This window comes from Alosa pseudoharengus, unplaced genomic scaffold (assembly GCF_046254945.1).
Source record: "Alosa pseudoharengus isolate Yale_2024_CS ecotype anadromous, Long Island Sound unplaced genomic scaffold, YU_APseudo_1.1 YU_APseudo_1.1_scf_6, whole genome shotgun sequence".
Classification (NCBI taxonomy): domain Eukaryota; kingdom Metazoa; phylum Chordata; class Actinopteri; order Clupeiformes; family Clupeidae; genus Alosa; species Alosa pseudoharengus.
In genome coordinates this window covers 15,885,895-15,898,291 of record NW_027468848.1, presented here as the reverse complement: position 1 = coordinate 15,898,291, position 12,397 = coordinate 15,885,895, and the positions used below count along the sequence as shown (strand labels likewise).

At 40.6% G+C, this 12,397-nt stretch overlaps 1 protein-coding gene across 1 annotated transcript in view; it reads right to left on the bottom strand.

Moving 5' to 3' along the window:
• Window positions 1–12,026, bottom strand: part of LOC143105594 (uncharacterized) — a 64,886-nt gene extending 52,860 nt beyond the window's left edge. The window contains exon 1 of the transcript XR_012983503.1: window positions 11,826–12,026. The gene's annotated coding sequence lies outside the window, so the exon portion shown is untranslated. The remainder of the gene's footprint in view (window positions 1–11,825) is intronic.
• Window positions 12,027–12,397: the final 371 nt, after the last annotated feature.

Genomic DNA, 12,397 nt, shown 5'->3' with positions numbered 1-12,397 from the left:
AAATCTATATTGAACTTGCATAAACTACAATAAAATCTACGATTCTTCCACGACAAGCAGGTGAAAGAGATACATTTAGCCGTCTAGCTCTATAGACCCCCATTCAACCTGCACTCGCCCGCGATCACCCCCAGTGGAATTCTAATGGAACTGCAACCAATGTCGATACAATGAGGCTTAATAGGAAGTGCCAAGGCTCTCCGTAGACGGGCTCTGGTTATGGTCATAGTTTGAAACTTTCTCAGCGAAAAATATTGACAAAGATGGCGAAAAATCTTAATGTGATTAAAAACTTTCTTGACGAATATTGGTACTTGTATCAACAAGGATTGGGGTTTATACATCACACAAACTTAGTCAGGGCCAATACACTATCAAATAGACCACTGTAAATGTTAGTTTAAACACTCAAACTTTTCAGGTAGCCGACAGGCTAACCTTTAGCATTTCCGACATTGTATGTCATTACATAATGCAGCTAACATTAGCCTACATTCTGCAACACAGGTATGAAATATATTATGTTTTAGTGAGTGTCCAAAGGGGTGAAAGCCACTTTAAATCGGGTCACATTATTGACTGTTGTGTGTCCGAGAGTCAGTTTGTGGGTTTTGTAAGGGCCCATGAGGGACAAGACCTACAAAGTTGTGGTGAGTTAAGCAGGTAGTGTTAATTTCGTCAGACGAGACAAGAGGAAATATGTTCGTCAACTACCTTTTTTTTCCATGACTAAGACAAGACAATGACGAGACGGCAGTAATGTCCTGAAACACTTGACTAAGACTATCTTAAGATGCATTATTGGTGACGAAAAAAGACGAGACTAAAATGTTTTGCATGAAATAAAAACTAAGATAAAATCTCTCTTCATTTTCGTCTACAAAATGAGAAGACAGAATATCTAGCTGTTACGTTTTCAAAATATTCCAAATGAGTTCATACGCAACAGCTTTCCTGTAGGCTAGTCTACGTGCTGTTGCTGCTGCAACCCAGTGGCTGCAACACGAAACTACATGGAACAAGAACACTGGAGATTTCTGCCAGAGTTAGCAAGCTAACTACCTAAGCTTTATGCCACAATGCTACATACCCAGAAGTTGAAGCTTCTCTCATACAAATTAACATCCCCCAGAATGTCCATACGAAAATGTTCATCATGTAATGTCAACTATTTAACTAGTTAGACTGATGATGCAAAGTTTGCTAGCAAGAAAGCTAATATGGAAAGTTCGCTAGCAAGTTAGCTATGGCTAAGATGGAGAGTCTGTTTGGGGAATGTGTTGTGTTTGGGCGCATATCGCCATCTAGCGAGGCGGAGTAAAACATTAATACTTTGGCCTATGACAGTGTTTCTCAAACTTTTTCAGTTTCAGGACCACTTAACTAACCCTAGCTAAAAAAAAAAAAAAGATTAGACCTTCTTCAACAGTAGCCTATAATTAGTCTACACAATAGGTCTACTCACTGAACCACCTTGCTTATTGTCTTTGCACTTTGCTTATTGTGTGGATTCATACTGTATGATTTAAACTGGCATATCTTACATAGACAGTGTTGCAGAACTGTTTTTACATACAAGTTGGTTCAATATTGCAAACAACTCATCTATATTATATTTTACCACGTCTGCTCGCGGACTACTTGGGATAGCTTGTGTGAACTACTTGGGATAGAATGTGTTTGTGTTGTCTGTATGCTGCTGAGACCTTGAATTTCCCCTGGGGATCAATAAAGTATCTATCTATCTATCTATCTATCTATCTAGCTTGCAGACCACCAGTGATCCCCGGACCACACTTTGAGAAACACTGGTCTACGAATATGACAGTGGTCCAGTCAAATTTTTTACTGTCTATGGTCAAATCCCAGCCTAGCTATAACTGTAGCTCGACTTACCTGTGCATGTAAACATACTGACTGACAAAAAATCTGAATGAGTAATTATAACAGACGAGTAGCCCTGTGGACACACAATATTGTTGGAAAATTGAGATGTGTAAAACACTATTTGACTCAAATGGTAATCAGAAATAATTTGTTATAAAAAAAAGACTAAAATGTGTTGACTAAAACTGACTAAGACTAAGATACCTTTAGTTTTCTTTTGACTAAAACTAGACTAAAATGACGAGACTTTTAGACAACTAAAAACTTGACTAACAAAAATGATATTTAAATGACTAAATATGACAAAGACTAAAAAGGACATTTCGTCACAAGAGTAAGACTAAGACTAAATTAAAAATAGGTGACAAAATTAACACTAGAGGTTGGTAACGTTAATAAATGCTGCTAGCAGTGCTAGTTAACATTAGCTAGGCTACTGTAGCCTTCATACTGTATGATTCATATCAATCATTAACCTAGGAATACTTCTTCGTGCATTTAATGAACATTTTGTGTAATAATTCACGGCAAATTAATAAACTGAATATGGTGGTCCAAGAGCAGACCATGCACCAGTCCATGCATCAGCCCGACTGAGCAGTGATGACAGCATAGGATGAGTCAGGTAACGTTATGAAGCCCTGCCGTTAACGTTAACCGCTTTCACACACACACAATATAAAATACACGATGATAAATATAAAATTCAATATCAAAACACTATTATTTACACGATTACTCCTGAAATAACTGCTATTAACTGCACATTCACTATATAAAAATCACTGTTTGGAGGAAAGGGTTTGCGTGCTGTCGCCGGTTGGAAATGGTTTAAATGGCAAAATAAATCGCGACGATTTTGCCTATATTATTCAGTGAGGCGCGGTGGTTTATGGGATGAGTAGTTCCTTCGCTCGGAAATGAAAATATGTACACAGTCTTGTACTTTTGACTTTTTTTGGATTTTCTCTTCGTTTTTTCACTTGAAATGATATGTTGTATGCTTATGAGTTAAGCCGTAGCTGGTTAGCCTAAGACATGCTGTAAAACTCTTTAGATACGGATTTTTCCAAACGTCAATGGGAACAAATTAATGGGAATCTTACATCCGGCACCTAACCGCATTTTGGCTGTGGGCGGGACTGTGCAGCCTGGCCAGGCTCTCCGTAGACGGGCTCTGGTTATAGCTCAAATCGTGTAATCTACCGCCCACTGACCAATCAATTGTCTTAGAAACGAAGTTATCTCACGTGTAGGATTCTGTCATAGCCTATATCTTACAGGTGGAGCTCCGCCTCTACTAACATTTTGGATCTCGGATGCGCTTTAATAGTGCTGTGCGTGCAAATATCCCACTATGGACGTGCATACCATGATGACAGTTGATTTATTTGATGTTATAGGTTAGACACAAAAAATGACCGCAGTGTAGATTAAGCTTTGGACTCGCCCGCGATCGCCATCTAGGTGAACTCTGGTGAACTGCAGCCAAATTCGGTTTGTATGGGATTAATAGAGAGTGGGGAGGCTCTCCGTAGACGGGCTCTGGTCTCCAGGTTTCACGATTGGCCAACGTCATCCCAACACCGAGAACGCGCACAGATCTGAGCTGAAAGCCTAGTTTGACAAATATATCACATAACTGCTATCGTAGTATCACTTAACATATACCCCTGAGTCAAGTCTTTGTCAAGCCTCGATATGTCTACATAGCCTTATGGCAAGCCGTTCAGGACATAACGTCTGTCAAAATAACGCCTCCACGTGTAGATTTTTTTTTTCTCCAGGAGTAAAAAATAGACGTCTGAGCGTCAGACGTCAAATTTTTACGTGTGCCACGCGCAAAAACTTTGTGTCTGATGTCAGAAGTAAAAAAATGACGACTGGATGATTTGCTGCAATGCCAGAGCCTATGTGCCAGAGTAGACACAGCATTGGCTGCTGGAAACAGGAAATGCAGCCGCTATAGTTGCAGCAGAAGAAACAAGATGCCAGAGTAATGTGCAGCATATTCCTGCTCAAATCGGCGGACCATTGCAAACAGGGCTCGGGGGATTACTTTTCACAAGTAAGATTTAACATTATCGTACTATTTGTTGTATTTTGTGAATGCAATATTACCAGAGAGTTGAAAAGGAGCAAGGATCTTTGTTATTACTGTATGTAAATCGTAGCCAGCTAGCTAGGCTACTTGCTAGGTGTTCACCCGGCTATGAACTGAGACTTGATAAGTCATATTCCATAACACTGACTTACATTACAACTGACACAAGAATGCTATTGTAAAAATGAATCAAATATTACTAGTATAACATTGGCCGGCGAATTTTACACAAGTGGCACAGACTGTAGCCTATTATTGGGCAGTTGCTACTTGTAGCTTAGCTAGTAATAAGTGTGTTGGTGGTAGCTTCACTATTTCCTGAATAAAGTAACTTTTCAATAGCTTAACTTCTTTATATGAAGTAGCTTGGCCAAACAAGCTACACTTTTCTTGTCATGTAAAATTAGCCCAATTTAAAGTAGCTTCCTATGTAGTGAACTAGCCTACTGCTGTGTTTGTGTTCAGGCATGCAAACTCCTCACCTTTCGACATTTCTGTAATTATTCCATAGTGTAGTCATTCCATCAGAACCTCTGACAAACAATCCAAATAGTCCAGAAACCACACAGTAAGGCTTTTATTGTCAGTATGCATTTTGGGTAACCAAAAGTCCTATGGGGAGTTTCCATTGGGCATTTTACAAAACACATGAGCATACCTTAGCAAATAATGGTCTAAATGACTCATTTTTCATTTTATTTTTAACTACTTTTGCACACGGCTTCACAAGACCTGGTCTAGACACAAAAATGCCCATTCCATAGGAAGTTAAAACATTTCAAATCTATTTTACAAATTAGTCTAGTCTACCCTATTTTTTATAATGTTAGTCTGAAATAGTGTGTGTCTCAAGCTAGTTTCACCTGGTTTGGTTCAACAAATATTCAAACTTATCATCTTTATTCTAATACTATGCCTACTATGTCTTCATGTCCAATAGGCCTGAAATCTTCAGAAATGTCTGAACTTCAGGCACAGAGAAAAAAGAAAGAAAGAAAACTCATGTAGATTGCTTAGGAGGAGAGGAGGGCCATGCTGAAGCATGCTGCCAAACAGTGCAACGGGCCCCTCACACTTAAGGAGAAATAGGAGAAGAAGACACTTTTTCTATATTCACTTATTTTTATGATACATATGATATTTTTGGCCACAACAAATTTTTTAGTGATTTTATAGTTTGTTTTCTTTGTAAATCTCTGGTTTTGGGCCATTTCATACTCCGTGGAAGCTATGCACTATTGTCACTTCGCGTGCCCTTCTCACCTTTTTCACCCCTGACCAGTTTGCATGCCTGTGTGTTACTAAGCTTGCTACATTTGACTGGGGTGGTAGTTTTGTGTAGTGAAGTTTTATTCATGGCAGAGTAACTGATAGTTTAACTCACTACAATTTCCAAGTAGCTTGCCCAACACTGTATTATTCACATGTAATTCACCCTAACAAAAATAAGATGCATCTCAAATCCCTTTTCATTCATTTATTTATTTGATATCTCCCCAGAACTGCCTTGCTCAAGGACTACCACAAATGAGCTGAAGGGTCTCCTCACACCCCTGGAACTGAGATAGGTGCAGCTCTACATTGCACTACACTGTGACTGAATATTTGATTTATGAGCTCCACCTTCATCACCTTTTTGGTATGGCAACTGCTCTGCCCATGACCGGAAAGCACTGCAGAGGGTGTGAAAACTGCACAACGCATCACCGGTTCCTCACTCCCCTCCATCGAGGCCATCCAGGGCAAGCGATGCTTGTGTAAGGCGCGCAGCATCATCAAAGACTGTTCTCACCCCAACCACAGACTGTTCACCTCACTCCCCTCAGGGAGGCGTTACAGTTCTCTCCGCACCCGTAACCACGTAGCCTACTTGGAATAGTCTACCCCTCAGGTGTCTGAATGGCTGATCTCACTTAAATGTTTATGGAACCTTTCTGTATAAGTATATATACACTCTTTTGATCCCGTGAGGGATATTTGGTCTCTGCATTTATCCAAATCTGTGAATTAGTGAAACACACACAGCACACAGTGAGGTGAAGCACACACTAACCCGGAGCAGTGAGCTACTTGCTACAGCGGCGCTCGAGGAGCAGTGAGGAGGTTAGGTGCCTTGCTCAAGGGCACTTCAGCCGTGGATGTGGCCATGGAAGAGCAGTGCTCAACCACTTCCCCTGCCCACATTTTTGCTACTGATCGGGGATTGAACCGGCAACCCTTCAGTCTGTGTGCTGTGTGTGAGATCAGCCATTCAGACACCTGAGGGGTAGGCTATTCCAAGTAGGCTACGTCGTTGAGTGACAAACCTGAGTAAATTGACTCAGAGTAGAAGAGCTGGTACAGGAAACGTGGTTGTGTGTATTTTAATATTCATAGTGGCATAGTGATACTGTATATCATATAAAGTGATGACATCCAAGATCAAAACTGGGAACATATTCCATAATGTTTGACAGCATAGAAAAAAACTGGTTTGATACAAGTTGTAATGAGTTAAATGTAGTTCACAGTTGACAAAAATTCCATAAACATTTTCAAGTGTTTTCATATTTAAGTTCAGTGCCATCAAAAATAAAGTTTGATAAACAGACATTGGTTTGGCATAAGTAAAGGAAATGGTGTAACTGGGTTCAATATCTGTTAGAAAAGTTCCATAAACATTGAAAAGTGCAAGTTTGCAGAGCCGGACAGTAATGGAGTACATTTACTTGAGTACAGTACTTGAGTACAATTTTGAGGGATCTGTACTTTACTCGAGTATCATTTTTGGGGAGTACTCATGACTTTACTCAAGTACATTTGAGAGGCAAATATTGTACTCTTTACTCCACTACATTTCTATCCATAAACGTGAGTACCCGTTACTTCTGAAAAAAAAAGGAAAAAAATAAAAATCTCGGAAACCCTCAATTTGTTTTTTCCCTCTCAAACGTGATTGGATTGTGCAGGCACCACTGATTGGGATAGCCTATCAGCAATCACCTTCAGCTTTCCGCCAAAGTCAACTCCATGTTCAGATTTAGATAAGAGATGAAACCATGGACGAAACAATGGATGAAGACGCAGCAGGTCCATCCCGGGAATGTGCCAACCCGTGGCCTCACCTCGCCAGACTATTTCAATTTTCTGAACAATTTCATGATAGTTTTCGCTTCAAGTGTTTCTATTACAAAATAGTATTTTCTATTTGAAATGCGTATTTTAAATACATGTATTAGAAATACTGCCCATCCCTGGCAACATGGTAAAAAGATGAAAATGACTTAATTTTTCTTTCAATTCCTTTTACATTCTCCAAGGTATTAAAATTAAAAAATTTCATAACTCCATGTAGGACGTTTCTGTACATAAATGTAAGCACTGTGGCAGTAGTAATGCAATATTTAGAAAATGTAGGCTACTCTTGATACTCAAGTACTTTTAAAAACAAGTACTTTAGTACTTTTACTTAAGTAGACATCTGACTGTTGTACTTTTACTTGTACTTGAGTAAAATTTACCAAAGGGTATCTACTTTTACTCAAGTAATGAAGCTGTGTACTCTGTCCGCCTCTGCAAGTTTGTAGGTTTGTTTTTGATCATTAAAAAAATACATTGGTTTAGCATAAGTAAGTGTAACAGTTCATTAATACAAGACAAAAAAACAGCATGTATTCACAGTTCACAGAAAGGTTCCAGCCCCAATTAAGAGATCAAATAAAGAGGAATTAAGATTTTTTTTTAAAAACGGCTGAGATTAGCCCCATTCAATGCAATCAGTAAAGAATCTGGAAGCGTCTTCACAGGCTCAGTGAGTCTGAGGTTACTGTCATGCTGGTGACAGTACATACACAACTGGTGCATGTAATTTTGTATGTTCCCAGTCCACCTTGCTAAAATTGCTTAGATACACTTAGACTGAGAACAAAAGTGCTACAGACAGTAGGTGGCAGTACATAATGAAACTGGGTAAACTCCATAAAAGAGGACTGAGTCATCCAGACAATGGGAAAATGGGACACAGTGGCGAATGCAGGTGATTAAATGACATTAGATTCAACTTTATTGTCATTGTCCAAGTACAGAGACAACGAAATGCAATTTGTGTCTAACCAGAAGTGCAAAAAAGCAGAAAAGTCCAATGTGATACAAAGTAGTTGGTGCATAGACAGACAAAAGATATAGTGCAGTGTAGACAGTGTACAGTTGTACAGTCAGAAGGTGGTTTAGAGTAGTATAAATTAAATATAAGTACGTGCAGTGTATGAGCAATAACCTTAGAAGAGCAGAATAAATATGGCTATGTAATATGAACAACATGTACAGATATGTGCAATGTAGTGGCAGTACCATTATAGTAGTAGTAAGAAAAATATAGATATATGCAGTGTATTAACAGAATATATTACAGAAAAACTAAATAAATATGGATATTTAGTATGAACAATATAAACAGATATGTACAGTATGTACAGCTATGTGGAGTGTGGTAACAGTACCATTGTAGTGCAGAAACAGTAACATTATGATGGTATTAAGAATAAGTGTATGTGCAGGATGAAGAGCAGTAGAATATGGCTATGGATAAGTGAAATTATAGTATGTACATTTGTAAATAAATAGACACTATGGATGGGATAGGGTAGTGCAGTTGTGAGGGGGTGGGGTGGGGGATGTCCGTGTCCTTGTTGTCCCTGTCAAGGCTGCCATGGTCGTATAGTATATACTATACGACCATGGCAGCCTTGAGTCACCATGGTCGTGGACACCTCAACAAGCACAGACAAGGAGGCATCAGGCGGGGGCGGGGGGTGATCGGGGCTTAAGTTCGTTGGATGTCACCGGAATGCAGAGCTAGAGTTTAGTAGGGTGACAGCCGCAGGAAAGAAGCTTCCTCTGAACCTGCTGGTTCGGGTGTGGAGAGACCTGTAATGCCTCCCTGAGGAGAGTGGGGTGAACAGTCTGTGGTTGGGGTGAGAACAGTCTTTGATGATGCTGTGTGCCTTACGCAAGCATCGCTTGCTCTGGATAGCCTTGATGGAGGGGAGTGAGGAACCGGTGATGCGTTGCGCAGTTTTCACACCCTCTGCAGTGCTTTCCGGTCATGGGCAGAGCTGCAATGTAGAGCTGCGCCTTCCTCAGTTCCAGGGGTGTGAGGAGACCGTTCAGTTCATTTGTGGTAGTCCTTGAGCAAGGCAGTTCTGGGGGGATATAAAATAAATTAATTAATGAAAAGGGATTTGAGATGCATCTTATTTTTGTTAGGGTGAATTACATGTGAATAATACAGTGTTGGGCAAGCTACTTGGAAATTGTAGTGAGCTAAACTATCAGTTACTCTGCCATGAATAAAACTTCACTACACAAAACTACCACCCCAGTCAAATGTAGCAAGCTTAGTAACACAAACACAGCAGTAGGCTAGTTCACTACATAGGAAGCTACTTAAAATTGTGCTAATTTCACATGACAAGAAAAGTGTAGTTTGTTTGGCCAAGCTACTTCATAAAGAAGTTAAGCTATTGAAAAGTTACTTCATTCAGGAAATAGTGAAGCTACCACCAACACACGTATTACTAGCTAAGCTACAAGTAGCAACTGCCCAATAATAGGCTACAGTCTGTACCACTTGTGTAAAATTCACCGGCCAATGTAGTAATATTAATTTCTACAATAGCATTCTTGTGTCAGTTGTAATGTAAGTCAGTGTTATGGAATATGACTTATCAAGTCTCAGTTCATAGCCGGGTGAACACCTGAACACCTTACATACAGTAATAACAAAGATCCTTGCTCCTTTTCAACTCTCTGGTAATATTGCATTCACAAAATACAACCAATAGTACGATAATGCTAAATCTTACTTGTGAAAAGTAATCCCCCAAGCCCTGTTTGCGATGGTCCACCGATTTGAGCAGGAATATGCTGCACATTGCTCTGGCATCTTGTTTCTTCTGCTGCAACTATAGCGGCTGCATTTCCTGTTTCCAGCAGCCAATGCTGTGTCTACTCATAGATATATACACTAGATGTCGCCTTCTGCTTCTCAGCATGCGTCAACACCGCCGCCATCTTGGAACAGGGATCTGAAGCGCTAAACTAGTTCTCCTGTATTGTCAGCGTTACCTATTTAGCGACGTTTGGCCATCCCCAGCGATAGAAAACCTTTTTAGCGATTAGCGACAAATTTGGGAACTTCTCACAATGATGGCAGATCGGCTTCTTTGTTGTTGAAACATAAGAAAATCACCTTTCTCATGGCTTTGTCATTTGTAAATTCAGCTACATCTCTTTTGCCCGTGGCACTGACCCATGATTATAAAAGTAACGACTGGCGTAGCCTATGTAGTAGCAGAGGTAAATGTTCTACAGATCTACAGCAACTTCTGGTGAGATTACAACTTACAAGAGTAATTGAGACGAGGGGTATGTGGCCTCAACCAGAGCCTGTCTACGAAGAGCCTGTTTACTTTCATTGTATCGAACCTGGTTGCAGTTTCCTCATTGTTCCTCTAGGGGCCGCCGCTAGCTAGTGCAGAATGAATGGGAGTCTATGGGGCTAGACGGGTAAAATGTATCTTTATTATCGTCTTAAGCTTAGTTTTCTCTAGACTCAACCATAAATACATGCCTGTCAGTTGGAACAACCCAAAAAACTAGATAATTGCTTGAGATTTTGACGATTTATGGTGATTTTATTTTCGCTAGATCTTTGCCCAGATTGACGCTAATGCATTATAGAGGAGTGGATCACTGCAGCAAGATGGCGTCTCGATTGACGCATTCGTTCCAATGAACAGCAGTAGTCAAGGTGACATCTAGTGCAGTGTTTTTCAACCTTTTTTGTGCCACGGCACACTTTTGACATTTAAAATGTCCCACGGCACACTAACATCCTGTGTGAAGAAAAAATAAACATACCATAGCCTAAAATTGCAAATAATACACAGATATGGCCTTATTATGGCTTCTATGCAAGACCTTCTCAATAAAACAAGTGCCCTCTGTTTCATTTGTAGGTGACTATATCTAATTTAATTGTTGTTATGAACTGGATATGTGATGATTCTGTATATCGGGCCCCGTTGTACAATGCCTGGCTGCATACCACAAATAGTGTAATCATACAATCAATGAGAGCATGTGGTTATAAATTCTTTGATGCAACAGTTGCTTTTCTGGACCAGTGAGTGACATTAATTTTCTGCGGCACACCTGATGATCTCTCACGGCACACTAGTGTGCCCCGGCACAGTGGTTGAAAAACACTGATCTAGTGTATATATCTATGGTGTCTACTCTGGCACATAGGCTCTGGCATTGCAGCAAATCACCCAGTCGTCATTTTTTTACTTCTGACGTCAGACGCAAAGTTTTTGCGCGTGGCACACGTAAAAATTTGACGTCTGACGCTCAGACGTCTATTTTTTACTCCTGAAGAAGTAAAAAATCTACACTTGGAGGCGTTCTTTTGACTGACGTTATGTCCTAAACCGCTTGCCATATAGCCTAGATATGTCTAACGTGCTTCGTAGTATACCCCACTGATCACTACTACACTTCTCGTGTGAGCACAAGAAAAAACATTTTGTGTGCATAAGACACGATTCGCAGGCCTAACAAACAAATTGTGTAAAACAACCTGCTATTTTGTGTTGTGTGTCAGTTTTCAGGGCTTACGGACACATATCGATAGTTGTTGCAATAGACCGAGTTAAACATAGGCTAGGCTACTCTCGAAACGACAGTTGCTTAGCCTGTTTAGGCATGCCACCACCACACCTGCCCAAAGATTTAACAGCAAAACTCTTACTGATCTCCACACCGCCAATCAGTCACTCTCAACAATTCTTACCCAGCTCCCTTTGCCGCAGGGAAAATCCCTCAGGCACAAACTCTTCATTTCATTCTCAATGACTGTAGATAAGGCACAGGTGGGTTTCATTGTCACTGGTCACAAATGGGTAAGAAAAGAAGACGAAGAGAGGGCAGACACCGGAGAGGGTTCTTTCCAGTGGGGTTGCCCACTCGCGAATTTTTTACCCTGCAAAAAAGATTTTTGCTGCCCACTCCGTTCGCCCATCAGTCACTTCCTAGGTTACATTCTCCTGGGTTGCCAAGCAACAGATGTATACAAGGTCTACACAGCAGAGGGTTGAACCAGAGCCGTTTGTGTCTCATGACGTCACTGTAGCTTTACGCCGCCATCTTTACGACCGATTCGGGCAGCGCAGCCGCCCAGTGGTCACACAACAGCTGACCGTCTGACAGCTAACAGCTGATAACCCACCACAAACTGTTCCCATAAATAGTCCATGGGCCAGGACCCAAAAAAATCACATATCGGTATCACCTGAGGTGGCAAAATCTACCAATGATTTTTGTAGCCTAATCCTCCATGCCTGAGGGACATTAGGCCTATTTGGT